The sequence below is a fragment of the Heterocephalus glaber genome, unplaced genomic scaffold (genome assembly GCF_053883595.1).
Source record: "Heterocephalus glaber isolate CG9 unplaced genomic scaffold, H.glaber_assembly_v1.0 deba00001606, whole genome shotgun sequence".
NCBI lineage: Eukaryota > Metazoa > Chordata > Mammalia > Rodentia > Bathyergidae > Heterocephalus > Heterocephalus glaber.
In genome coordinates, this window is record NW_028258377.1 from 4,213,612 (window position 1) to 4,240,548 (window position 26,937).

A 26,937-nucleotide genomic window follows, 5' to 3' on the forward strand; every position below is an offset into this window, starting at 1 on the left:
ATTTTGGAGAATGACCCATGTGCAGCTGAAAAGAATGTGTATTCTGATTTTGTGGGGTGGAACACTCTGTAAACATCTATTAAGTCCATTTGCTCAATAGCTTGGTTCAGTTCTAAAATTTTGTTGTTAATTTTTGTCTGGATGATCTGTCTATTTGTGATAGTGTGGTATTGAAGTCACCCACTACAATTGTATTAGTGCTTATTTGATTTTTCATGTCCTTTAATATTTGTTTTGTATAGTTGGGGGGATTCATATTTGGTGCATGTATATTTAGGATTGTCATCTCTTCCTCTTGGATTGTTCCCTTCACAAGGATGTAATAACCATCTTTATCTCTCTTAATTAGCTTTGTTTTGAAATTTACTTTGTCTGCAAATAAGATTGCTACTCCTGGTTTTTTCTGGATGCCCTGTGGAGAACTGTTTTCTATCCTTTTACTTTCAGTCTATGAATTTCCTTTTGAGTTAGGTGTGTTTCTTGTATACAGTATATTGTTGGATTTTGCTTCTTAATCCATTCTGTCAGTCTATTTCTTTTGATTGGTGAATTGAGGCCATTAACATTGATAGTTATAATTGATAGATATTGACTCATCCTTGTCATGATGTTTTACTTTTCTTGACTCTTTTAGTTCTTATTTTTTTCCCCCTTTCCCTTTAGTTTCTTCCCTTGCCTGGTGACTTCCCTCTGTTGGGCCTCATGGAGTTGTGACCTTCTTAGTCTTTTTCTAGGATATTGCTTAGAATTGTTTGGAGTGCTGGTTTGGTGTTCATGAAGTTTCTCAGGTGTTCTTTATCTAGGAAGTATCCAATTTCCCCATTGATTTTGAAAGCTAATTTTGCAGGATACAACAGTCTAGATTGGAAGTTATTTTCTTTTTTTTGGTACCAGGGATCAAACTTGCGTCCTTGCCCTTACACAGCAGGTGGCAAAACCAATGAACTAAATCCCCAGTCCTGGAAGTTATTTTCTTTTAGGGCTTGAAATACTTTACTCCAGGCTCTCCTTGATTTGATGGTTTGTGTTGAGAAGTCTGCCATGATTCTGATGGGCTTTCCTTTGTAGATGATTTGTTTCTTTTCTCTAACTGCCTGTAGGATTTTGTTCTTCTGTTGGGTTTCTGGGATCTTGACTATTATATGACTAGGTGTAGATTTTTTGTGATCATGGCTAGTGGGAGTTCTATATGTCTCACTTATTTGTATGTCCAATTCTCTACCTCTGTCTGGGAAGTTTTCTACTATTACTTCTGTGCACAGTTTTTTTTATGTCAATTGTACTTTCTCCTGTTTTTTCATGGATTCCTATCAGTCTTATGTTATTCTTCTTTGCGTCACCTAGCAGGTGCTGGATTGATTTCTTGTAGTCCCTTCCTATGTTGAAGAGATCTCTGTTTTTGTGGTCCTTAACCATAAGCCTGTCTTCTATATCTGATATTCTATCTTCAGATGCCCTTAATCTGCTATGCTACTTTCAATGGAGTTTTTAATCTCCTCAGTATCTGTTTGAATCTGTTTCATGGATTCCGTTTCTTCCGTATGTTGGGTGATCAGGTTTCCATTTCTTTCTTATGGTAGGCATTCATGGCAACCAGCATGGTTCTGAGGTCATCTATTTTTTTTTATCAGTTTCTGTTCTAGAGCCTCTAATCATGTCTTTCACTCTGCTCACCATCTCTGTAGTTATCTAGGAAATTATTTCTGTTTTGCATTTTTCTATAGACTCATTCATGTGTTTTGTTACTTCCTGTGCTATCAGTTCAGGGTGTCCAGTTGGTTGATTATCAGACTTTTCCACCTCATTTCCCCCAGAATTTGCCTTTGGTGGGGAGGAAGTCTTGAGTTTGTGCCTTACTGAAATGTCTTCTCATTTTTGTTTTTGGTACTGTCCTTGGTTTAGTTCCTGGGTTGATACTTTGAAGTTGCTTATTGTAAATATCTTTATTGATGTATTTAGAACACTTATGGAAAGATTGCTTCTCAGAGGTGCCTTCCAGATATAGCCGGTCTTTAGCTTTTGAGTTTCTAATGGCTCTGAGGCTACCTCATTTTCATTATACTAGGAAGGACAACTGATTAGATCAATCACAACACCTTACCCCAAGTGATACAATCAGCAACACAGTAGCATCAAGTACCTCTTAGAAAATGACAATTTGTGGTAGTTATTAATCTATAACCTTTAAGTGCATGAATTAAATCAAAATCAAGAACCAACCCAACATAGGTTTATAGTGAATAAACTCTTTGATATACCAACTTTACCCTTCAGGATGGGGAGTCAGAAGGAGTTTTGGAGGAAGGAATAGGTAAGTAGAAGGATAGGGGAAGGTTAGCAGTGAGACCAGAGAGCACAGGCAAGAGAAGAAAAGAGAATAGAAGAAAGATAAAGAAGAAATATGAATTAGGGGCAGAACAGGAACACAAAGGGAGATGACAAACAGTGTGGGACTGCAAGGGAGCAAGGCAGAGAGAGAGAGAGAAAGACAAGAGAAATGAAAGAAAAAAGAGAAAAATAAAAATTTTAGAAGAGTAGCAAAGAAGAAAAAAAATTAAAAATAAGACCAAAAATAAATAGTGGTAATTTTGAAAATAACAAATAAGATAAAAAGGAAGGGTCTCCTCCAAGGCATGTCTCTGCTGTCACAATAGACAATGTGAGCAGCAGTGTACAGTTATAAGTCAATGAGTCTCAGTGAGCCAGTCATAGACTCATGAGATTCAGGCAGATTTCTGCCTACAAGTCCCAAGTTGAGGTCCCTGTCCTCCTGCAGGGTTGAACTCTGCAAGGTTCCAACTGCCTTTCCCCTGAGGATAGTCCAGTTTCTGATGGGAGGTGATGAGCCCTCCAACTTACCAAGCACCATGGTCTGGTGTGCCTTTATTCCAGAGATTCTCTTCACTTTTCCAGTGGGCTTCAGTTTTCATCAGGGAGCCTGAGAGAGGCCCTCTCTCTGTTGTTCACTTCTGCAGCTCAGGACAATGGTCTTTATGCTCCCTTGTGCCTCTGTAGTGTGGATCCAAGTAGCTACAGCCAAGAGATGGGGGGGTTGTTGTTGCAGGCACCTACAAGGCCAAGCTGGAGGCTGGTGGGCGTGCCCAAGTGTCCTCACTGGCTAGGTCTCTGGCTAGGTCCGACTGTACCATTTTAAATTAATGAATCCAAGTTATATTTCAGTGTTGCTGGAGCTAAGTTACAAGTTACTATTTAGAGTCCTCTGATGTATAATTAATTGGTCAAATTTACAAACTCAAATAATAATAACAATATTTGTAGGATATTCTCTCTTGCTCTCTTAATTTATTATGTTAAACATTGTTTGAGCACATGGAAGAGTTTCCAGTGGGGAATATTCTGAAAACATATATGACTTGATATTCATAATAAATTGCCTAAGTAAAAATGCTGAAATTTTATTTTCAGTAAGCAAACAAAAAAAATTGCTGAATCTTTATCTAGAAAAGTATTATAGCATCCGCCACTTAGGAAAGTTTGGATCATTTTTACATAGTATAGAAAGCATTCACATTTCTAGGTACTTTTTTAAAGTATTTTCAAAGTTTAAATTTGGCATGTGGTTGCAAAAAGAAGCACTGCTGTTAGAAAGTAAGTACAATAATTACAGGGTTTTAAAAGAATATATAATTGTTGTCCTTAAGAATCCCAAATCCTAGAACAAATCAGATTAGTAAATACACAATTGCCTTTTGACATTTAAAAAAAGTAATTCCAGAAAGATAGAAATAGTTGTAAGTAGACATAAAGAGGAAATACAGATTCTACTTGAGAAAATAATGTGTGAAGAGGGCTTTAAAGAGTGAACAAGAGTTTTTCAAAAGTAGAAGGAAGTTGAGGCTATGCAGAGCAAAGCACAAAGGCGGAGGAAAGAGTGAGAACTATATCCCAGTGCACATGCAGTGTTAATGTCTTGTTAGGAGGCGAGCAAACAGGAGTGACAGATTATACAGGAGAGTCCAATTGTAAAGATATAGTTTTTGGTCTTTAAACTGTTTAGTGAAAATTCATATGCAAAATAATGTCCTTTGCCTCAGCCTAGTGGACCTGAACAGATTTTTTTTGTGAGACAACCTATTCACATCACTCTTTTTTAAGTCTATGAATTGTGTTATAAAGTGTTCAAGAAGATACTAATGCCAACTCTTCTGGCAGATTGGAGAAGAGAAATCCATTCTACAAAAATCACCCAAGTCTACACTTGCAGTGCAGCATACTGGAAAATGGCTGGATATTTTCTCAATTCCACAGAAACAGAAGATATACATGGGCAGATAACATGGGGCTGATTAATTTATATGCACAGCTGCCTTCCAGGCTGTCACTGAATTGACAGGATGTAGCAGCCTGACATTCCAAACATGCATATTTCATAGCAAATCTGTGAGTCTTAGCAAAAAATGGGAGAAGGAGTTGGCAAAGGAGAAGTGAGATGTTTGTAGTCATGCTGGAATTGGATAAACAGTCCCGAATTCAACACTCGCTGTGAATGACAAGGTCTTCCATATGAATTACTTCTGATACAGGGCTTTTGACATTTCACGATATTTATATTTTTAAGTTTTAAATAATCACTTTTTTAAACTTTAAAAATTGGTGTAAAAAATGTTAAGGCTTTCTAAATTGTAAATTTGTAAATGGCTTTCTAGTGCATATGTAACAAAAGAAAGGCTACAAATTTTAGGAGTTAATTTCAATTTTACGGATTTGGAGAACAATGACGCTCAGGAGCAGATATCACTAACTTGCTGTCTTTGTGTGCAGAACATACAGGAATGAAAGATTAGAGATAGATAATTACAGGGACATGTTTGGGGTAGAAATATAAGATGTTTTACCTCTAAGACAAACTTACAATTATTTGCCTTATGAAATACATTTGATGGGTGTTTTTTGGAACTGGATCTAATTTTTGAAATGATACTATAAAAATAAAATCTTTTTAAAAGCCCTGTTGGGAATTAAAAAATGTAAAACTTATAAATCAGCAGATGTGCCAAAGGAGAACAGGCTAGTTTTGACAGGTTCTTTGTATCAATCTGAGAGTGAATATACCTTGAAACAGAGTTCAGAATGCCTGAATTATAGCATTGCATACTTTAAAAGTTTCTACCTTTTCATTGTAGTTTGTGTTTTGAGGAATTATAAATTCCTAGATCACTGCTAATCCATATGTATATATGAATTTAAAGTTATCAATTAAATATCTAAACATTGTATACTAAGTCATATTTTAGTGTTCTAAATTTATTTTGAGCAAAATATGGGAATAAAAATGGGAAAATTGGGCTAGGAATTTAGCTCAGTGTTTCCACCGCCTGTCTCACAAGCGCAAGGTCCCAAGTTGGATCCCCAGTACCAAAAAAAAAAAGGGAAAATTATTAGGTAGTATACAAAATATGACATTATAAAGATACAACTATATATATACACACACATTTTATTTTTAGAGAGAGCACTGATACATAAAAGGGGTAATCATAATAAGTATTTGCTGAATGTTTGTACTTTTAAATATGTATTACATTGAAAGGGATATTGTAATTAAAGCACTCATAATACTCCCCTACACAGAAAATGCACTTTGGCCATTATTTGAAGTAGTTCTGCAAGTCTTCCTTCATGAGTGTCTTTAGAAGATGTGACTAAAAATAGTGAGAGCTACTGCTGAGTGCCATTCAACAAAAAGGCAGGCTCATGAGAACATGATGTTGTGTCCTTATCCACCTTATTCACTGGGTCTGGTGCCATGTGACTTCTGGTTCTTCCTCAAAATCAAAATGACCATGAAAGTTGTCATTGTGAATGGATTCAGGACTTTGATGCAGCCACAACAGTGCAACTAAAGGCACTCATGTAAAAGGACTTTGAGAAGTGCTTCAGAAAGTGGCAAGAATGATGGGATAAGTATTTTCTAAAGCAAGGGGAAGTACTTTGAGGGGGAATTACTGCCAGTATGTCTTTTACTGTAATAAATGCTTTTATACTTTTATATAGTTTTCAAACACACCTTGTGAATCCAGGACATTTAAATAAAATACGTCCTCATGTATTTATAGTATTTACTTTCTAACTCTGTTCTGATTTAAAATATGGACTACTCACCTAGACAATGTGTATTTTAGACAAAGTATATTTTCTTCAAATTATTTTAATTCAATGAGGGTGTTTATTCTAAATTTCTGAGTAATCTGATTTTGTTGATTTTCTAGGTTATATGAAAAATTAATTTAGATGTAGTACACAGTCCATCATCAGATGGAGACCAATTTGTTTGCAATAGTATCATATTAAATGAAATTTATTTCCATCTTTGATCAGTGCTCAGTACATGACTATCTAAAATGCTAATGACTACATTTGAGAGATATAGAGCACAACAGGAAATAAGAATTTTCCCACTTGAATTTTAAAGAGTTTTTTAAAATTTGGGAGTTAGTGCTCCATTGTTGTAAATTTATTTCTAAAAATATTTACTTTGCTGTGTGTAAATAGTTTAATCCATCACTACAGTGAAGACTTGAAGTTGTCTTTCTTTCTAAAATTTCTATAATATTTTCGAAAATGAATGCATAGTTGAAAATCCATTATTCCTTGTTAGAATTATGGGGTGGGAGGCAGTTCTAGATGAGTAAATAAACTTCTTAAGAACTATATTCCATAGAATCAACTTAGTCTATTTTCTATTAAGTGCATTATTTTTTTTTTTGAGACAAGGTTTCAATGCACAGTTTAGGCTGGCTTCAAACTCACTATGGTGCCCAGGTGAACCTCGAATTTATGGCAATGCTCCTGTCTCAGCCTCCAGAGTTCTGAAATTACAGGTTGCACCACCACTCCAGGATGCTAAATTTTTTTCAATGAATAATCAAGAAACAGCTTATATTTACTATGTTTAGTATTTAATGGACTTGAGCGGGCCGAAACCCTTTGGCCTTCAGGTCTATAAACATGTAAATAGCAAAGCAGTTAGAATTCTTAATGAAAGCCCTTTGAGAGAATTAAATTATCCTGAACACAAGTTTAAGATTACTCATATCTGGTGATGTTCATTTTTGTTACACATTTATACATCCATCACTTCATATGCAAATGTACAGACCAATATTACGGCAAGTGTCAACAGAATTCCTTTATTTTACTAGCTTTGCTTTGTTCATATCAAATAAAGACAGTGTCACCTCTCATTCCTATTACTGAGGATACACCTTGAAGTGGAATTTCATTTATTAATATTTATTTATTTATTTATTTATTTATTTATTTATTTATTTATGGTACGTGGGATTGAACTCAGGACCTTGCTCTTAGGAGGCAGGTGTGGTGCCACTGAGGTAAATTTCTGGCCTGGAATTTTAAATTTAGGAACTAACTCCATACGGGTGCTCTCCATTTTCCAAGGGGAGAAAACAAGTGAATTAACTGTTGCTTTTTGTTTGAATGAATGTGTTACAAAGCCAAACAAAACAAAACAGTACAGCTAGATAGATTTTAGGGTCTAAAACTAAAGCTGCTGATTTATTACCCGGGTTACATGCTCTCCTTCATTTCCCCTCTTACCTCCCTACACCCTACTGAAGACCATCAACCTCTTGGCAGAGGGAAATAGCAATATAAGACCACTGCCCAACCTCAGAAACTGGCCAAGAAAATATATCAGCTCCTTTTAACTACAGCTATTTATAAACTGGCCAAAGTAACTCTAGAAAATAAAATCTTGAAATCTATATTCACTTCATTACTATGAAGAGGTGTTTAATCAGGTCTAGTGGTCAAATGAGTTATGATCTAGAAATTTCTCCTTCATTTTCATCACTAACTCTCCAAAATATCTACTATACACATTAAACAGTGTTAAGATTTAACATTTCCCAAATTGTTTTCTTATAACAATATCAATTGAAAAACATAAAATCTCCCATTTTCCTAAGCTATAAATATTATATATAGTGATTCATTATCATTGCTGTTTCATGCGATTCTAATTTTGTTGCTAGTTTATGAATCTTTAATATTTATGTATCTTTAGTTGATTCATTGAAGATATCAGAGAGATAATCTATATAGAATCACATTGCTTTAGTGGTCAATTTTTGTGCCATTTTGCCCTTTGCCATTCTCTGTATGTTATCTTCTTGATAATTTTCTCATTGGAGAATTAACTTCCAATATTAGGATCCATAGGGAAAATTAATCTTCCCTGTATTATTCTTACCAACTAACCACTGCAGAAGTAGTCAAAACTGTTTTTCTGACTCTTTTTTCTGTTATGATGGCTATTTGAGGAATTATAATTACAAAGTGCTCATAAAAATAAATATCTAGACAGTTCTGATATGAACATGGCTGTCAGTCTTCCACCCCCACTTGTTACTTATGGAAATTATACATGTTCAAATTATGAGCAAGTTTTCTAGGCAAGGTTTAGAATGAAAGTAAAAATTTATATCAAAACATTTCTGTTACCAAAAGGCAAAAAACAAAACAAAACAAAGCATAAGTAAAATCAAATCAAATAAACATAATTTTGTTTGTAATGCATATGTCATCTATGTGCTTGCTATATCTTAAGTATACAGAACACTACCTTCTATATAGTAAATATTTATGGAATGGGTACATAAACTGAAAATTTTGGCAATGAACATAATTTGTTGAAAAATATTAGAAATGAATTTTGCACATATTTAAAGATGCTCAACCATCAGTCCTAATAAGATAAATTATTTTGTTTTTCATCTATTTGACTGGCAAAAACCAAATGCTTGATAAAATTTTCTATTTGCAAAGCTGTAAAGAAATAGTTATCATCATTTAGCAATGATGGGTGTGTAATTTGTATAAGATTTATGGATAGCAAGTTGGCAATAGCTATAAAAAGTATAAAGGAGTACACTTTTTGACATAGAAATTCCAATTTGAGCAGTATCCCAGAGAATTGCTCATGTATATAATGAAGTATGTATAAAGTTATTGATTGCAGCATCATTATTAGAAGTAAAATAATAGAAAAATCAAACTATTGATAGGGGACTAGGATTGGTTATAATAATTATGTCATTTCCACTGAATAAATATATAATAAGGCTGCAGAATGCATAAAGTAAAACTCACTAGATATTCAAGGAAAGGGGTTTTAAAAAGAAAAAGCTAAGAGATCAAAATATACGTGTACAAAATAATAAAAGTTCTGTACAAATGAAAGCAAGTAAGAAAATTATGTTTGAAAAATATTTACACCAAATATGATTTTCAAAGCAAGTATATTTTTGGTATTTGGGGGATCTTAATTTTTTTATAATAAAGCAAAGGATATGAACAAATAATTTCTATAAGCAAGGGTTATAAAAATATGGGAGATGTGCATTTTGGTTAATTATAAAAGAAATAGATAAACATTTTTCAGGACACCATTGTGTTCTTCATTAGTGGGTAAGACAATTTTGCTTAAATAAAAACATTCAAAGCTTGTAAGATTATGATGAAACTAATGTAATTGAGCACAGCTGGTTGCTTTGAAATAATATAGACTGAAAGACAATATACTCATCGAATTTGACTCAGTAATTCCACCTTTGGGAATATTTAAACTAAGGACATAATTCTACAAAAGAGGATTATTTATATGAAGAAACAGATTTTCATGGTACTATCTTTTAAATTTTAGAAATTGGAGAAAATCAAAACAGCCACATTAACAGAAATGGCCAATTAAAATATAGAGTATGCAGAGTGGAAGAACTTTTAAAACCACTAAAAATAATCATTAAACATCGTCAATGGAAACCAATGGATAGTTTATATTACAATGGAATTTCTTTTAAAGAAAATTAAACAAAAGGCATTTGTATTGTTTTAGAATGTCTCATTTTCAATGGCCAGTTAATGAGTTTTTAACTTTTGTCTACCTTCCTAGTTTTAAAATATAAAATATAAAACCCTGTAAGATTTACTTTCTACTTCACCTAGTGTGCACTGCTGCAATTTTGTCCAGTTACCCATCTTTTTGACTTGAAATTTAGGGAGGTGGCTATGAGAAAGAGATGACATCACTAGTGATGGGTCTTTATTTGGGATAAGGTTTATTCAGAAATCATGATGCGGAATACTAGAGAGGATATAATGAGCCAGGGACAATAAGCAGGGGAGTGGAGTTGGAGTTGGAGGAAAAGACCCTAACTGAAGTATACAGAAGTATGAAATATATGTAGGTTTGGCTTTGAGTCCAAGAAGCCTAAATTTTAAAATAGCTTAAAAATGAAAGAAAATATATTTTAATGCACGTCCCATTATGCCACAAGGGGGTAAGCACAGAAGGTGAATGTTTCACAGGAGGTAGTTTCAATAGAACTAAGAAGACTTCTTCCCCACCCAGAGTCCTTTTGAATATTTAAAGAAAATTATCTAAACCTTTTCCCATTTCTTCCTTCTTCAGCCACATCTATCTACCTTAACCTGTCACTTGAAAGTATTAATACCTTTTAATATTTAAGGAAATTCATAACATAATATAATGGCTATGAAATGAGAATTTTGAACTTGTCTCCTATAAACCAAAACTTACACTGAAGAAAGTGATAATTAATGGGATACGTATGACACCAACATGAGCAAGTTAGTGGGCTATTTCACCACACGACTTTTTTTAAGTGTCCCCCAAATCACAACACGAAAATAGTATGATCTCAGATGTCATCTTATCTCAGGCTAGAGGCACTCCCTAATAGTGATTTAGGAATTTAAGGAAACATAATGACATTTTTCAAACAAAAGAAGAGTGCCTGAGCATGCCTGTTCTCCAGGTGAATCACAAAATATATTAATTAGCATGTCTCTACATGTGTATCTTGATTACACTGGAACTCAATTTCTATAAGAATCCACATTGAGTCCCAAGAAGAAATCAGAACATATACAGTCTTTAATTATGCTGTTTGCAAAGTAAATAATTCTTTGCAAAGGAAATACAAGAAAGTAGGACAGAAATCAGGTCACCTACAGGAGTAAATCCATTGCTGAAGGACTACATTTCTCATTCCTGAACAGAGTGTAGAAGTTTATGATTTTAACTGAAAAATCCATAACTGTTCACTTTTGTGGAGGTGCAAAAGAAAAAGAGAAAAATAGTGTGATAACTATGTTAATATTTATTGAATAGCTGTTAGAATTGTCTAATACTGACAAATAGGAAATTAAGTGCATGTATGATATTCATTTGCTATTAGATATTTATCATGTTATTTGTTAAATATCACAAAATTTTATTCTTGTCTTACAATTTAACTTTTCATATTATCTTCTATGTAGAAAGTGTACCTCAGGCTTGCAGCTGTGTTGTTGCAATAAATCTCATGTACTGGACATCTTCTGTCTTAGATTGATTTTCCAAGAAATTAAAGCTTGAAGCAAAGTTTAAGTGCTACTACTGTTTCAGGAAATGCAAACAGTTTGAGAGATAACCAGAGGATAAGGTGGCATTTTTAAAAAGAGTAAACTACAAGAAGGTACTATGGAATTTGTGGCTACTGATTCCTTCACCTCAAAGAACTGTGTTCTGAGTAACTATATAAGATGCAACTCAAAACAGTCTTTCCAGACCAAAATAAGAAGTTAGCCCCCTGTTTTTTTCTCTCATTTTTTAAAGATAAATCATTTCAGGAATTTAGTAATTCCCTATTCTTCTAAATGAATGCTTGCATATAAATGGGGGCTGAACTGAATCCCATAATATTTAGTGTCTTCAACAAACAAGGAATAGGCCAAGAGCAAGAATAAAAATTGCTATGCACAGGGCAAGGCACTGTCAGTTTATACCTGTTGGTATCCTTGCAGTGCAAGTGGCCAACAACAGGGGCTGAAACAAGGCATAGTGAAGTGGTGCATTAGAAAAGAGGCTCTCAAGTTATTGCAAGCATCACAAGCACCTGAAGGGCTTAGTGCATCACAGACTTCTGGTACTTCCAGAGCTCCTGATTCAGTAGGTAGGCCTCAGATGGGACTCAAAAAGTGTGTTTCTAACAAGTTTCATGTAATGTGAAACTACTGTCCTCAGACTGAAGTTTGAGAACTGCATAGTCAACAGTTGTTGCGTTCTTTCCAAGTCAGCTAGTGTTTATTAGCCGATTCCCGCCTTTTTTGTGTGTGTGCATGGCTTATTTACTCCAAGATACAGATTGCACTTTCCTCAAAGGATTATGCTGATAGCAGATCCACTTGCCTACACAGAGGCAAAGAAGATGGTTGTAAAGTGATCTGAAGAGAATAAATGGCATCTTCTGTACTATGTGTGTCGCATTAAGCCTTTGTACAGAGGGCTGGTCATCTCTAGCAAGGGGGACAGAGCTGCTTCTGCCAACACAGAGGTTTGGATGGATCTAGAGGACAAATAATTCTTTTTCTCTTGAGTCTTAAACCAAAGCCATCTCTTCTGTAATTAACTATTTTCCGTTTCAGAGTAATATGTTTTATAAGAAATAGGAAAAATAAGGTATATCTAAGTATCATCTAAGAAGACATGTTCATTTTATTAAGGTCCATGTAAAAATCTGCTAGTCTCTATAATTTAGACTTTGAAAATAATAGGGAAAAATTCTATGAGGGTGATAATTGTGCCTGACATATATAAGGAGCTAAGAAAACATAAAAGTCTACAGTATAGTTAAATTGCAAAAAGCAGACTCCAGATGGGAAGGATTCTTCACCTTTATAGATATTATGCTATTCCCTTGAAAGAATAAAGATGGGTATCTAAAAATCATAATCTATTTTTTTAGGAACATGTCTGCTAAATAAAAAATGAGGATCATAGGTGGGCAGAAATTTCAGAAGGCACATCCCATTACAGGTATTTTACAAGTGATTATTCTTGCTGACCTTGTAGCTGCAGAGAAGCCTTTCCTTCTGGCCCCAAGAGTGCTTCTGTTTAATTGAGTTAATAATTTAATAATAGAAACTATTAGAGGATCTGTGAAGTCAAAAGTAAGGGATGAAAAGATTCTATAGAAAGCAGAACATTAGGGCAATTTCCATTATGCCATTCAATATTTATTGAACACCTGCCTTACACTAAGAACTTTGCTAAGCACAGTAAAATGGAATGATGATTTAAAAAATACTTTTGCTGTCTAGCAGTTCATGGTATATTATGTAAAATTATGAATAAAGAAGTTTTTCTGAGAATTTATAAAACAGAACTTTTAAAATTTTGAACAAGTGTGACATTATTCTTTTAGGAAATGTTGTTTATGAGTTGTTTAAGTCCGAAGGTTAGTTCCTGGAATAAGTAAACTCTAAATACATGGTTAATTTAATAGTCAAAATAAATGATACCATATATTTAAAGCATCACACACAAATGCATACCTATAGTTAACTTTAAGATACACAATCATTGAGGTCCTGCCTCTGTTCCATCTCCCTCTCTTGAATCTCCCTGGTCCAATGTGTCTCACAATTGACATGAGGCAGACATTATTGTAGAAAATGTAGTAGAATGGGAAAAAAGGGAAAAAAATGAATCTATAATAATGCAAGCTATGCTTACATGTCACTAAATGTAATTCTAATCATTTGTGCTCATGAATTGTCTATTTGAGGTAAAGTGCAAGAATGGAATTCTGAAGTGACTCTGGGCCCACTCTCTTTATTTCATAGTCCATAAAATATAAATTAGGCAACAAATAGTGTGAGAAACAGGTAAGCATGGTGAAACTATGAAGAGAATGTAATACCAGAGGGAAATTTCTTATAGAGAATATTTATTTTATAAAATAATTTATTTAATCCAAAAAATACACTAGGCTAAAATTGATATTTTATAAATCTTCATTCTCCAAGTAATCAATATTATTAGTTTTTAAAAGATAAAAAACTATAAGTACCATAAATTAATAATATTACTTGATATAGGTAATAACATTGTGAGAACAAACAGAAAGCAGAAAAGAAAACCTCTTTTCTTTTCCTTGATTCCTCCTCATGTTCCTTCTCTCCCTTGATCTTTTGCTTTTTTTCTTCCTCTCCCCCTTACCTTTCCTGTACTCTTTGTTAACTGCAAGGTGCACTGGTTTAATCAAATAATAACCAACTGTTTTAAAAGCACAGAAAACTGTGACGCTGTGCTAGTTGAGGTGTCATTTGAACTTTGCCCTCAAGGAGGATGAGTTTATGGAGGAGGAAATTAATCCAGGTAAGAAACACCATGGATTAGCTACCGGGATGGCTGTAGTCCTGGCTGAGTTGAAAACTCAGGAGACAGCTTCATCTTTTTTTGAAAAGTCTTAGATATTTCTCCATGATTAACCATGAACTAAAAATAATGAGAATATATTTTCCTCTATTTTCTGCGTGACTACTCATTTCTCCTTACTCCATCATGAAAGCAAATTTAAGACTCAATACTAACATTATCTCAATTAATATTCTACTTGTTAAAAGTTTACTGAAACAACTTTGATATCCATATATTTGGAATTGTGTTTATAATATTAGAAAAGGTCACTGGTATTTGGGCATTTACCTGTGTACGATGCTAAAGGGCATGGGAATCTACAGCACTGTGTCAGCCCACTGGATTGAGTTTTTCTTATCCTGTGTGAATGAGCAGGACAGTGGGGAGGCAGGCACTTGTCAAATCTTTATTTCTTTGAATTCCATAGTAGATAATGCCACAAGGTGGATGGCTATTTTAAATGTCAGCTTTACCTTTTGTTGATTAGTTCCTAGCATAATCTTTTTATAAAGGTCTACCAAAAGTAATGAAATGATATTTGATTTCATACTGAGAGCAAACTGTGCAGAGTAAGTAATTATGAAGGAAAGTAAAAATGTTTAGAGCGGTGTAAAGGCCATGAGAAACATAAAAGTATATTAAAAGAGCAATATGGATTCATTGCATTTTCTATTTATAATATTTTGAATTATAATTTTTAAGTATTTTAAATCTTGAGGATCTGGAAATATGACTGTTTCATTATTTAAAATGTTTGAAGTTTTCAGCAAGATTTTTATTTTTTTTTTCTGAGTTCTATGGTCCAGTTATAACCTGTCAGCTGGCTTCTCCTAATCTCCTCAGAATGCACATTATTTGTATATATTCCCTCAGAATGTATTATTTGTATATAATCATCCTCAGAATGTATTATTTCTTGATGAGACATGTGTCCCTATACCTTTTGTTGAATATTATATCTAGTTAACTTTTCAAACTTAACTTTTCACTTTTCTATACATATAAAAATGAATACAATACTAATTTTAAAAAATAACTGTGTGTAAACTCTAATATTTGTCCCTTCTTTCATCAATTTACCTTCCATCTAGAGAAGTGAGATACTTTCAATAACTAATGCTATTGTCCAAGAGGTATCTTAACTGCAGAGAAAAGAAATGCTTTTATTTTTTTACTTTGATTTTGTGTTGTGTAGGTAAGTGAAGTGGAAACAAAGCAGCTGGAAATTAACATGAATTTGGGCTCATTGGAATTTAGAGAAAGCAAGCTCTGATTGAAGCCAATCTTATCACTTGGAAAGCCATTCAAAGAAACAGAAAACCTCTGTCAACAGTGTGAGAGGAGCAAAGGAAACAGCAGGAGAAAATGATTTCTTGAGTGCATAGGAATAAATATATTGTTTCTTATTTTAAAAAGTAATTACCTGTAAGAATTATTGTACATAGCTAAGCACCATGCCTAAAATATGTTATTTTTTCTATGAAAAAGAAATGTAGAATATTAGGAAGACATTCTCTCCTAATTCCCCTATACAGATCCTTGAGAATTATGAAGTATTAGGCAGAGATTCAGCCAATGGCTGTGAGTCTTAACTGTATTCTTGCATCTACCAAGAAGACAAAAAGTAAATTTTCCTGAGGATCATACTGGAGAACTGTCCTGAAAGTTTCAGTTGGAAGAAATTTTATCCCCTACTTGCCTTGGCAAAACTCCTGAAAGATCAGGCTCTCTTGGACTCTGCCCTGCATCCTCTCCTACTCACCTCAGGCCATGTGATCTCCTGCAGCAGCAGACTTGGTTTAGATGGACAGTATCTTGGCTCAAATGTGGTCTGTGTGAATTTTGCTTTTTTCCAGGGCTTTGCCAATGCTTTGACGTGGAGCAATAGTAAGCAAACTACTTGGCACACGCACACACACAGCTCAGACACAAGATATCACGTGTGCTCCCAGCCTGGGAATCTTGCAGAAAGAAGTGACAGTGCTTTTTCTTAGAGAGCTCCGGTGGGCAGTTTGAGAGACTCCTCAGATTTGGACATTACTCCTCCTGAGATTATAGACGAACTTAAAATCTAAACATCTCATGAATACGATGAAAAGCTGAGGTTAGGTCAGTAAACTGACTAACTCAGGGGACTGCAAATGGTTCATGACTTAGATTAATCGCTTTTCCACTGACATTTTCTCAAATAGATAACAAATCTAAAATAATTTCTAAAAATTTGGCATTATATTAATAAACACAGTATTTTCCCATGACATATGTTTTCAGCCTTTTATTTTACTCTGTATCGCAAAATACATTAGTGTGTTCTGTTCTGTTATTCAGTCTTCTAGAAATCATTTTCCTTCATTTACCAATAAACTATATAGGGAAAAAACAGTTCTCAGGTTGAGCAATATGGTGGCTGAGTAAGATTGGGCGAGAGAGCATATTTGCTGCTTTTAGTTTGACTTGAAAAAAAAAGCTCAAGAAAAAAAAAAAAACAGAAAAATGGGATTATATCAAATTAAAAAGCCCTTTACAGCAAAGGCAACAAGCCACAGAGTTAGAGCAACTTACAGAATGGGAGGAGATATTTATAATATACACTTCTGACAAGGGGCTGATATCCAGAATGTATAAGAAATGAACTAAACAGCAATAATGAAAGCCTGATTTTAAAACTGAGCAGTAGATCTAAATAGCCATCTCTCGAAAGAAAATATGCAAATAGCCAATAGGTATATGAAAAAGTCCTTGAAAATATTAATCATCAGGGAAATGAAAATCAAAACCATAATGAGATACCATACCGTCCTGGTAAGAATGTCTATTATTTAAAAAGCTAAAGACAACAAGTGCTGGTGCGGATGTAGAGAAAAAGGAGCACTGGCCCACTTTCTGTAGGAAAGTAAATTAGTAAAACCATTATAGAAAACAATATAGAGGTTCCTCAAAAATCAAAAATAGAGTTACCACATGATCCAGCGGTCCCACATGGTGTATACATTCAAAGGAATTCAGTATTTCAAAGAGACGTCTGTACCCCGTATTAACTCCAGCACTGTTCACAATAGCCAAGAAACGAGGGCAAGAATTTGTGTCTTTCAACTAATAAATGGCTAAAAATGTGATCCATATACATAATGAAGCACCATTCAGTCATTAAAATAGAACGAAATCCTGTCATTTATGGAAACAAGACTGAGAGCCAAAGAGAGAATACTGAATAAAATTAGGCATAGATAAGTACGAGTTCTGCATGATCTCACCCACATTTGGAATCTAAAAACAATGTGATCTTATAGAAATTCATAGTGGAACAGTGGTTGCCAGAGGCTGGGAGAGTAAAGGCGAGAGGCAAATGGTGCAGACTGACCAGTGCATACTAAGTTAGGGTTAGCGAGCAAAAGAAATCTCTGGTGTGCTGTTGTACAGTATGGTGGCTATATATAAACAGTAACGCAATGTGTATTTTGAAAACCTTGAGAGAAAAGATTTGGATAAATGATAAATGTTTGAGGAGATATAATCTTAACATTTTGTAGTATTTATATATGAACTGATCATTAAATTGTACCCCATTAGTATATGCAAGTATTATGTTTTTATATATTTGTTAAAAATAAAATAAAAACCAATAAAATGAGAAAAATACAGAAAGCAAAAACATTTATATAAAATATTTCAATAATGCTAAGTCAGCTATTACACAATACATATAATATCATTAAATCGGGGAGGAGTGTGCCTGCCCCCACAAGAGAGAGCCCTGCTGCCCGTGATTGGAGCCAGGCCGCACCCTTGGGAGAGAGCCCACTGGCTACGAGAAGCGGCTGCCCAACCAGAAGAGCAAGTCACTGGGCACCCGGCCGGAGAGGCAACGACTAATGACCGGACCTGGATGAGGCCCACACCTGGCAGGAGAAGGGAGCAACCATAGTCCATAACTGGACATTCAGTCAGACAGCCCACTTGACCCCAGCCCTTAGGCTACATCCAGCTAAGAAGAGAGGACTGGTCTCATTCCCCACCAGGAACAAGGACTCACCTTGGCTTGCAGAGTAACCACAGTGTGGGGGAAGGAACTGAGGGGCCTCAGTGCAATCGCGTCTGGTTGATCCTTGTACCACAGAGCATGGAAAGAAACTGGTCATTCAATAACACCAGAATTTTCCTTTGTCTCAATTCTTGTTTGATTTTTCTATTTTGTATTATTTTTTATCTTTTCTTTATCAGGATTTGGGGGAGTTTCTCCCTCTCCCCTTTTCATCTTATTTTTTTCTTTCAATTTTTTTTCTCTTCCTTCTTTTCTTTCTTTTATCTCCTGTTTTTCTTTTTCTCCTTCATTCTTTCCAGAGAACTTGCTCTGTTCTCTCTCATTATTAATTTCCTTTTACTCCTCAATAGGACCTCTAGTTTACTTTTTTCTCCTTCTTCTCACATCCCATCAATTAATTATTCAAATTTTGCATTTTTCATTCTCTGATTCCTCATCCACTCCACCTTTTCTAGCATAACTACTAAACTTAATGAATCTCCAGATAAATAGTTAACTTTATAGTATTGCTAATGAATACTGTTAATGGAGTTAAACTTTTTCCTTTAATGGATATATACTGTAGATTAATAATAGTCAATGTTTGCTTTGTTTTAGTGTTCATATTATAACTTTAGATTTCTTTTCCATAGACAAGGTGCTGGACTTAATAGATATCCACAGTGTTCCACCCAACAACAGCATACATATTCTTTTCAACAGCACATGGAATTTTCTCCAAAATAGACCACACACTATCCAATAAATCAATCTTAAATAAAAGAAATGAAATTATATGATGCATTTTACCAGACCCTAGTACAATGAAGTCAGAAATCAATGACAAAAGAAAGCAAAAATTTTGCAAAAGCTTGGAAACTAAAGAATGAGTTATAAAAGAAATGAAGCAAAACATAAAATTGTATCTAGAACTAAATGATAATGTCATTACAACATACTAGACCTTATAGGACATAATAAAACAACCCTAAGGGGGAAGTTTATAGCTGTGAACTCCCCCATCACAAAAGCAGAGTAAGCCTAAAAAACTCTGAAGAATTTCACCTATTACTGGTGAAATGCAGAGAAAGCACTGCATCTCATCCTATTTCATCACATTGCATTATTTCATATCATATTATCATACATGTTCTTTTTCATACAATAATGAGGAGAATAGAAGAAAAATGAACTATTTAAAAGAGTACTAAAACATTTTCATATTCACTGACTGATGAAGTTTTCACCAGGTATAAAATATTCTGATTTTGACATATTAAAACATAAAAATTTGACAAATGCATTGTGTGCCTAAATTATTTACTGAATCATTTCTAAATGTTTTTTCATCACTGCTAGTCTCCATTATGATGGTATGTCATTTTTAGAGCAATGTTATTGAAAATTCCAACATCATTCTTACAATCCTGTTTATGAATAAAAGTTCAAATTTTAGAAGTATGAAATTTTAAAAAGGTATTTATCAGAGAAAAGATAGGTTTAAATATGATTTTATTTCCAGATTTATCCCAGAAAACTATATATGAGTATCTCAAAGAAAGAGAAAATGAGATGAGAAATTATTTGGGTTAAGTGCACATTGAAAGCTTCTGGGATAAGTATTTTTGTTGTTTCTTTACTCTATTTCTCCATATCTTCCTAGATTATGTGATGCCAAACTATATTTTTAATTAAGGAATATATACAGTATATACAGTATGCATTTTTGTCTAATCTGAACTCTAGGAGAAAATATCAGAAATATTATACCTTCAAATAAATTTATGATGTCTACAACATTAAAGATTTTATATTTTAAAAATATAGTACTATGAGCAATATATTCTTATTCAAACAAAGATGATATGCATGTACAAAGTACAGTAGTGCCATATTCCAACCCAAGCACAACTGAATAATAGCTCATCTGATTTGTTTTGTGTTTAGTTCTTTATTAATACTCTTTGGATCTCAAGTACAGAGGACTATGTTTATCACATTTCTTTTATTAAGCTAAATCAACCTAATTTAATGAATGTTTTGTCTTGCTTTATTTGCTCATCCATAATTTATTTATATCTCTATATTCTATTTTTCTCCCTTTGTCCTAGAGCAAGAATTTTGATGTATCTAATGCATTTCAGCTTATTTGGATGTGTTTTTATAAAATACAAACTGTATTATGTGAAAAAACTTGAATTTACTTAAATAATTACATTATGTATCTCATTATTGCTCCTGTGTTTTCTATAAGGATTACATTTAAAGATGTTTTCAGATTTATGCTTATGCTTACAATGTACACAGCTGTAAGGGAACATTGTTTCCATCACCACAGTAAGAAAAACAAAATCTACAAAGCAAAGGTTTCATATATATATATATATATATATATATATATATATATATATATATATCAGGGATCAAGCTCAGGACCTTGTGCTTGCGAGGAAGGCATGGTGCCACTGAGCCAAATCCCTGGCCCCTACAAATCCAAAGTTTTGTTGAGTGCATTTTTCTTTTATTCCTTAAGTGAACTGAAGTCTTAAAGCAATGCAATGAACTGAGTTTAAAAAGGTGACAAACATTCACACAGTGACACCATAACCTGAGCCACAGAAAAACTTTCAACAAATTTAAAGGAACAGAAAGCATATAGCTTTTATGTTTTCAAGGTAATAGAATTAATATATATATTTATTAGTAACAGTGATATGTATTAAAAATTCTCAAATAATCTCAATGTAAACATATTTCTACATAACCCATGGTTCAAATAAATTGCAAGGTAATTTAGACAATAATTTAAACTGAATTAAAATGAAAAACACATCAAAATTTCTGGAACACTACTAAGGCAATGCTTTGAAAGAAATTTAGCATTAAATGTCTATAAAAAAGTCTCAAATAACTGTATGGTCTTCAAATTTAATAAAGTAGAAAGAAAAAAATCAAATTAATCTCAAGGCAAGTAGAAGGAAGAAAACAATAAAGGTAAGAGCCAAAATTTATAAAACATAAAAGAGAAAACTAAAAAGACAGACAAAAGCATAATTTTTAAATGACTGATGAAATTGTTATAAATCTAGACAGACTAATCAAGAAAATATATGATAAAATTGTTTATTATATCTCATTATTTCTGAATATCTGTAGAAAATATAGTAATGTATTCTTTTTTCTTCCTAATATGGGTGAGCTATATATTTTACTATACAGGGAATGAGAGAATTATTTCCCTCTCTGACAAAAGAAATGATGTCCAATTTTAATGTTTCTTAATAGATTCATATTTGAAATTCCAAAAAAACTGAAAAGAAAAATAAATTCAAGGTATAAAATTTGCAAAAGAGAAATACAAGTAAACTCATTTGAATACAGCATATCTTCTATGTTAAAAATTCCCAGTAAATAGAAAGAAAAGCTATTGAAACTAATATGAGTTTAGCAAATGGGATGAACTGAAGGTAAGTTACAAAAATCAATTCCTTCTCTATTTACTAGCAACTATAATATGTAACTTTAAATTTAAAAAAGTATGTTTATGTACATTCCAACAATAACAAGAAAATTACTTAGGAATCAATTTAACAAAATAGAGTTTGTACACTTATAACTACAAACCATTACAGAAAAAAAAGAAAATGAAAAATTGACTCATTCAAAGATTAGGTGATTCGATATATTAGGGTAGTTCTTGTTATAATTAATGACCTACAGAATCAATAATATTTTATCCAAAATTATGGGATTATTTTATTAATTAGGAAACTTTCTTAAATATATTGAAAATGTGAAGGGCAAAGCAGAGCAAAAATGGCTGTGAAAAGAAAAAATTTGGAAGGCTTATACTATCTGATGTCAATATTTTCAATAAAGCTATGCCAAAGAATTTAAAAGGATTTCTAGGCTTTTAGAGAGATAGGCAGATGGAGAAATATAGGATGACCTACTGTTAATAACACAGAAAGATACATATGTATAAATGGTGCCAAGTTAATTTTAAGAAGAAAAGTCACGGTTTTAACATGGTAGTGGAATAACTGGACATTCACGTGTAAGGAATAATTGGCCTTAATTTTTACTTTGTGCCATGTACAAAAACTAATGACAACATAATAAGTATAAATTTAAAATATTACTTTGTACACAGGAGCAAACATAGAAATATATTTGTGACAACTATTTCTTAGATACAGTACCAAAAGCATATTGTTAAGGGAAAGAACTCAGGTCAAAAGGAGTATAGAGTATGATTTCATTTTTACAATATTCTAGAAAAGGCAAAACTTCTGGAAACAAGTGTAGTAAAGGGGATTATATGAAAAATGGCTCAAGGAAATTTAGGGGATCATGGATATCTTGTGTAACTTGTTTATGATTGTATTCTACAGAAAATGTTTGTCAACATTCATATACTATCCAGTTCATGTCCGTGAATTATTCCTCAATAAACTTGGCTTTAAAGCCAAGTGATCTATGTTGATGTGTGTACACCTAATTCACAGTTTTGAGTTGCTGAAGGAGTCACTGTGGTGTACTGTAATTAATATCTACAGGTTCCAAATATTATATATTTGAACATATGTTTGGGCAATTTAGGCTTCAATTGTTATATGAAGATAACTATAAACACCACTTTATTTATTTATTTATTTATTTATTTATTTTGAGTCAGGGTCTCCTTGGCTGACCTCCAACTTGTGATCTTCCTGCGTCAGCCTTCTGTGTGCTGTGATTACAGGTGTGTGCCATCATGGCTGGCTAAGACATTGCATGTATAAAATTTGCAATTATATAACCAATTATGTTGTTTAAAATATCTCTTTATATTGTGATATATCTGTAGTTTATGTACCTACAGATTCAACAAACTTTGGGTAGAAAATATTTTTTAAATGTATGTGTACTGTACATGTATGTACAGAGCCTTTTTCTTGTAAATGCTCTCTGAAATATATAGCTTATCAACTTTTTACATGACCATTACATTGTATTTGCTATTACAAAGATTTAGAGAAGATTTGAAGAACTACATATGAGGAATTGTGGATGTCACACATACAAATACTACTCCATTTTATATAAGAAACTTAGCCATCATAGCTTTCAGACCTGCAGGGTTCCTAGAATCAATCTTCTACGTATGCAAAGGGATTACTGTCAACATACATGTATATTTATTCATATACATTTATTGCAATTATTGTGACTTTCTTGATAAAGCACTTATCAAACTAAGTGTGGGTTGTTTTCCCAGCTGCTTGATCCATATTCTGAGGTCAGTTTCCTTCACTGTATGTCTCAAATACAGAATCAAATTTTTTAGTTTTTCTGTAATTAAGCACAGAAGAGCAATTATCCTATTCATATTTTCCATACAAACCTGAGGCATATTTAGGAATTTTTATGAAGAAGACACTGTAAAATAACTATTTTATGATAAAAATGACAATTTTAATACTTTACAACACACCTTAATGCAATGAAAATACAAAAATCAAGCTTAATTCACTTTATGAACTTGATTTTACATGGTTTTTGTATAAAGTGGATACTTATGATTATTCTACTGGTAATAATATTAAGAGCAATCATCACAATCTGAAGCTTTAATCTATAAGGAGTTAACATAATAAACTATTTTGAGGTACTTTTGATAATTTATTTATATCCAAATACTTAACAATGTCTTGTTATTTTAACCACTTTCAGTAATATGCACTTATTATAATTTTCATCCTCCCCTTTTAAGAATTTCTAAGATTACTTAGATTTTACAGTTTTACCTCTTTAGCTCCAGTATTTCATGTTTAAGTATAACATAATGATTAAAACAAACTTCCTTCTAATCCTAGGATAAGGATAAACATAGTAGTTCTTCTTTCTCTAGGATTTAGAGCAGAATATATCTAGCAACCAATTTTTTGGCTATCAAGTGTAAACACTTCAGGTTTTGTTGTTGGTGGTGCTGTTGTTGTTTTGGATTTGATTAAAGCCCATGTGTTCTTTAACATGTCTGTCTGAAAATGTCCCAGCTAGTTTCAAACTTGGAAAAATCAGAAGATCAGGGGCAAAATAATGTATGTAAGAAGCAGTTCACAAGTATGTGTTCAGCAAAAGAATGGACAGAGTAGACAAACTGTATGGGTTCCTGACTGATTCAGATGAGTGTCCTAGACACAGTGTGTCTCGTTCACCTCCTCCTGCTCCTCTGACCACAGGCTGCAGGTGGCATTTGTCAGCCCTGTGCTCACAGTGCTATTGTCCCCTCTGCCTCAGGCCTGGGGTTTCTCATGGGAAGCTGAAAGGAGCCTGCTAAGCCACCCTAAGGCATGTACAATTATGAAAGTTCTTGTTGAGCTGGTTAATCAAAATCATGAAGACAGTGGAGTCCTCTATCAAAACGTGAATATACAAAACCGAACAAACAACCTATGGGATTTTAAGGCTAATGTATAATATTATATTTCCTTGGCATGAAACAATGAGCAGACTGCAAAATTTTTCTCATGCCATTACATGCCCCATGGTCTAAAAGCTGGCGTTTTGTTCACCAAAAATGTTTTTCAAGTGCTTGTCAAAGGGAAAAATGAAGGGTCGATTTGATTAGAATGAAGTACTATCAAAATATTTGCAATAAGAGCTTGCCTTCTCATCTTACCCTAGATGTATATGAGTAAAAATATTTACTTATTGTTTGGTAGCTCACTGTTCCGCCGAACTGTCTCAAAGTAACATTTATTTGTCTAAGTCAAGCACATATACAAAAAAATACAACAGGCATACACAAACTAAATGTGTAGAGCTAATTCCATTCCCTGTTTTGCTAGTGAGTCAGACATCATTGTTAGTAAGTAGCAAGGGGAATGAAGGCATGGTTTGAAGACTATACTTTTGGGCAGTTGAAAGGTGGGCTACCTACTTCGAAGCATCCTCCTGCTACCATGCTGTGCTACTTGAATCTGGACGGAATATGGTTGAAAGACACTGGTAGGCTCATGACAAATACAGAAAATCCCCGAAGAGCAAAAATTAAGCCAACACAGCAGTAATAATCACAACCGGAAAACCATGAATTTTAATGAGGAACAGAAGTAATGATGGGCATATAATCTCCCTAATGCTAATACTTCTATGATGCTGAGAGTAAAGCCAAGTCCTTGAGACCACCATGAAGCGCAGAAGCTGCATTTGATAAGCCTGAAACCCTGAGAAGGACAAAAGCTCAGATTGCATAATTTCTAGGTTCTAGAAGAAACAAATAAAATCCTCTCCGAAGAAAAGTATTACTAAGTCAGATTCAACTCTCATTTTATCCAAAATTCCAAGAGGGTATCGAGAATGCTACGCCTTGGAGTTACTGCTATTAGACGCAGGAGCTACTTTATATAGAATAAAATGGGCCAGCACTATCTCAGGACTTAGTGCAACTGTGGGGTTAAAAAAAAATAGACTTTCTTTTGACAACCAGGCCATCACGCCCAGGAGGCTCAGGTAAACTGGTGGAGAAGTCTGTAGCACTTATCAGAAGAAATACTAACATGGGTTATTAAAATACATATTGAGCATTCAGTGTGTGAGGGTAATTCTCCTTTAGTACATACAATTCTTTGTAAGAGTAATCCTTTCTGCTTTACTAGGTCATGCTTGTTTCCTGAAGGTACAGTACTTGAGCTTTTGAAACACAGGTTAGACATCTTTACAAAGTTTGGTTCCAGGCTGCTGACCCTATTTCTCAGGTGTGGGTAGAGAAAAGAAAATGATCTGTGAGGTGTAGGAGTGGATGAGAGGATTACAGAGAGAGAATAGTGTCACACGAAAAAAAAAGTCATTAAAGTAAAGGCAACATTGCCATTTCTCATCCTCATTCCCTCGCACTTCAAACAGCTTGTCATTCATTAGGAAAGTTGTCTATCAGCGTTTCCTGTAGAACAAATGAAATCCAGTGCCTGCTTCCTTGCTGAGATGACCAGGCAGCTAGAGCATCCGCGCTGTTTTCCTCCTCTTTTGGCATCGTTCCCAGTTTTTGATCTCGCAATTTCCCAGCTGTCCTGTGGAGTGAGTCCGGTTCCTTCCCTCTCTTCTCCGTCCTACAGCTCATCCAGATCCTCCTTGTATGAACCACTTGAGACGCCAACATCCAATCTTTCTCTTCCTGAATTCTTCTACTGTGCAAATCAAAAAATTAATTCAAAAATCGATGGTGACCAATTAAATACATTCCTATTCTTTCGATGTAATTATAATCAGTAGACAGCAAAAGGGCAGTAACTGGAATATTGACTAAAGTAAGCCACTCTTTCATAAGATTTTGGTAGAATATTTGGAGAGATGTTTTTTTTCATGCCCTTTTCGGAACAGCAAGCCAAATTGCAAAGACTATCATTAAGATAGTAAAATAGTAAGTATGTTTCATTGTTTTTATATAATGATATAAATTATGTAAACAGTTATAAAGTATAGTCATAAGATTATAATACATAATATTTGTGTGATTTAATATTTTTAATGTAGGAAAATGTATCAGTGACTGTAAGTCAGGAGATTCTAGTCTCAGTTTTTGCTTTACTATAAGGTAGATCAATAAATGTAGTGAACATGGTTGGCATTGACTTTCTATTTGTTGATCTTGTTCTCCATCTCTAAAGAGTAAAGTGCAGCATGC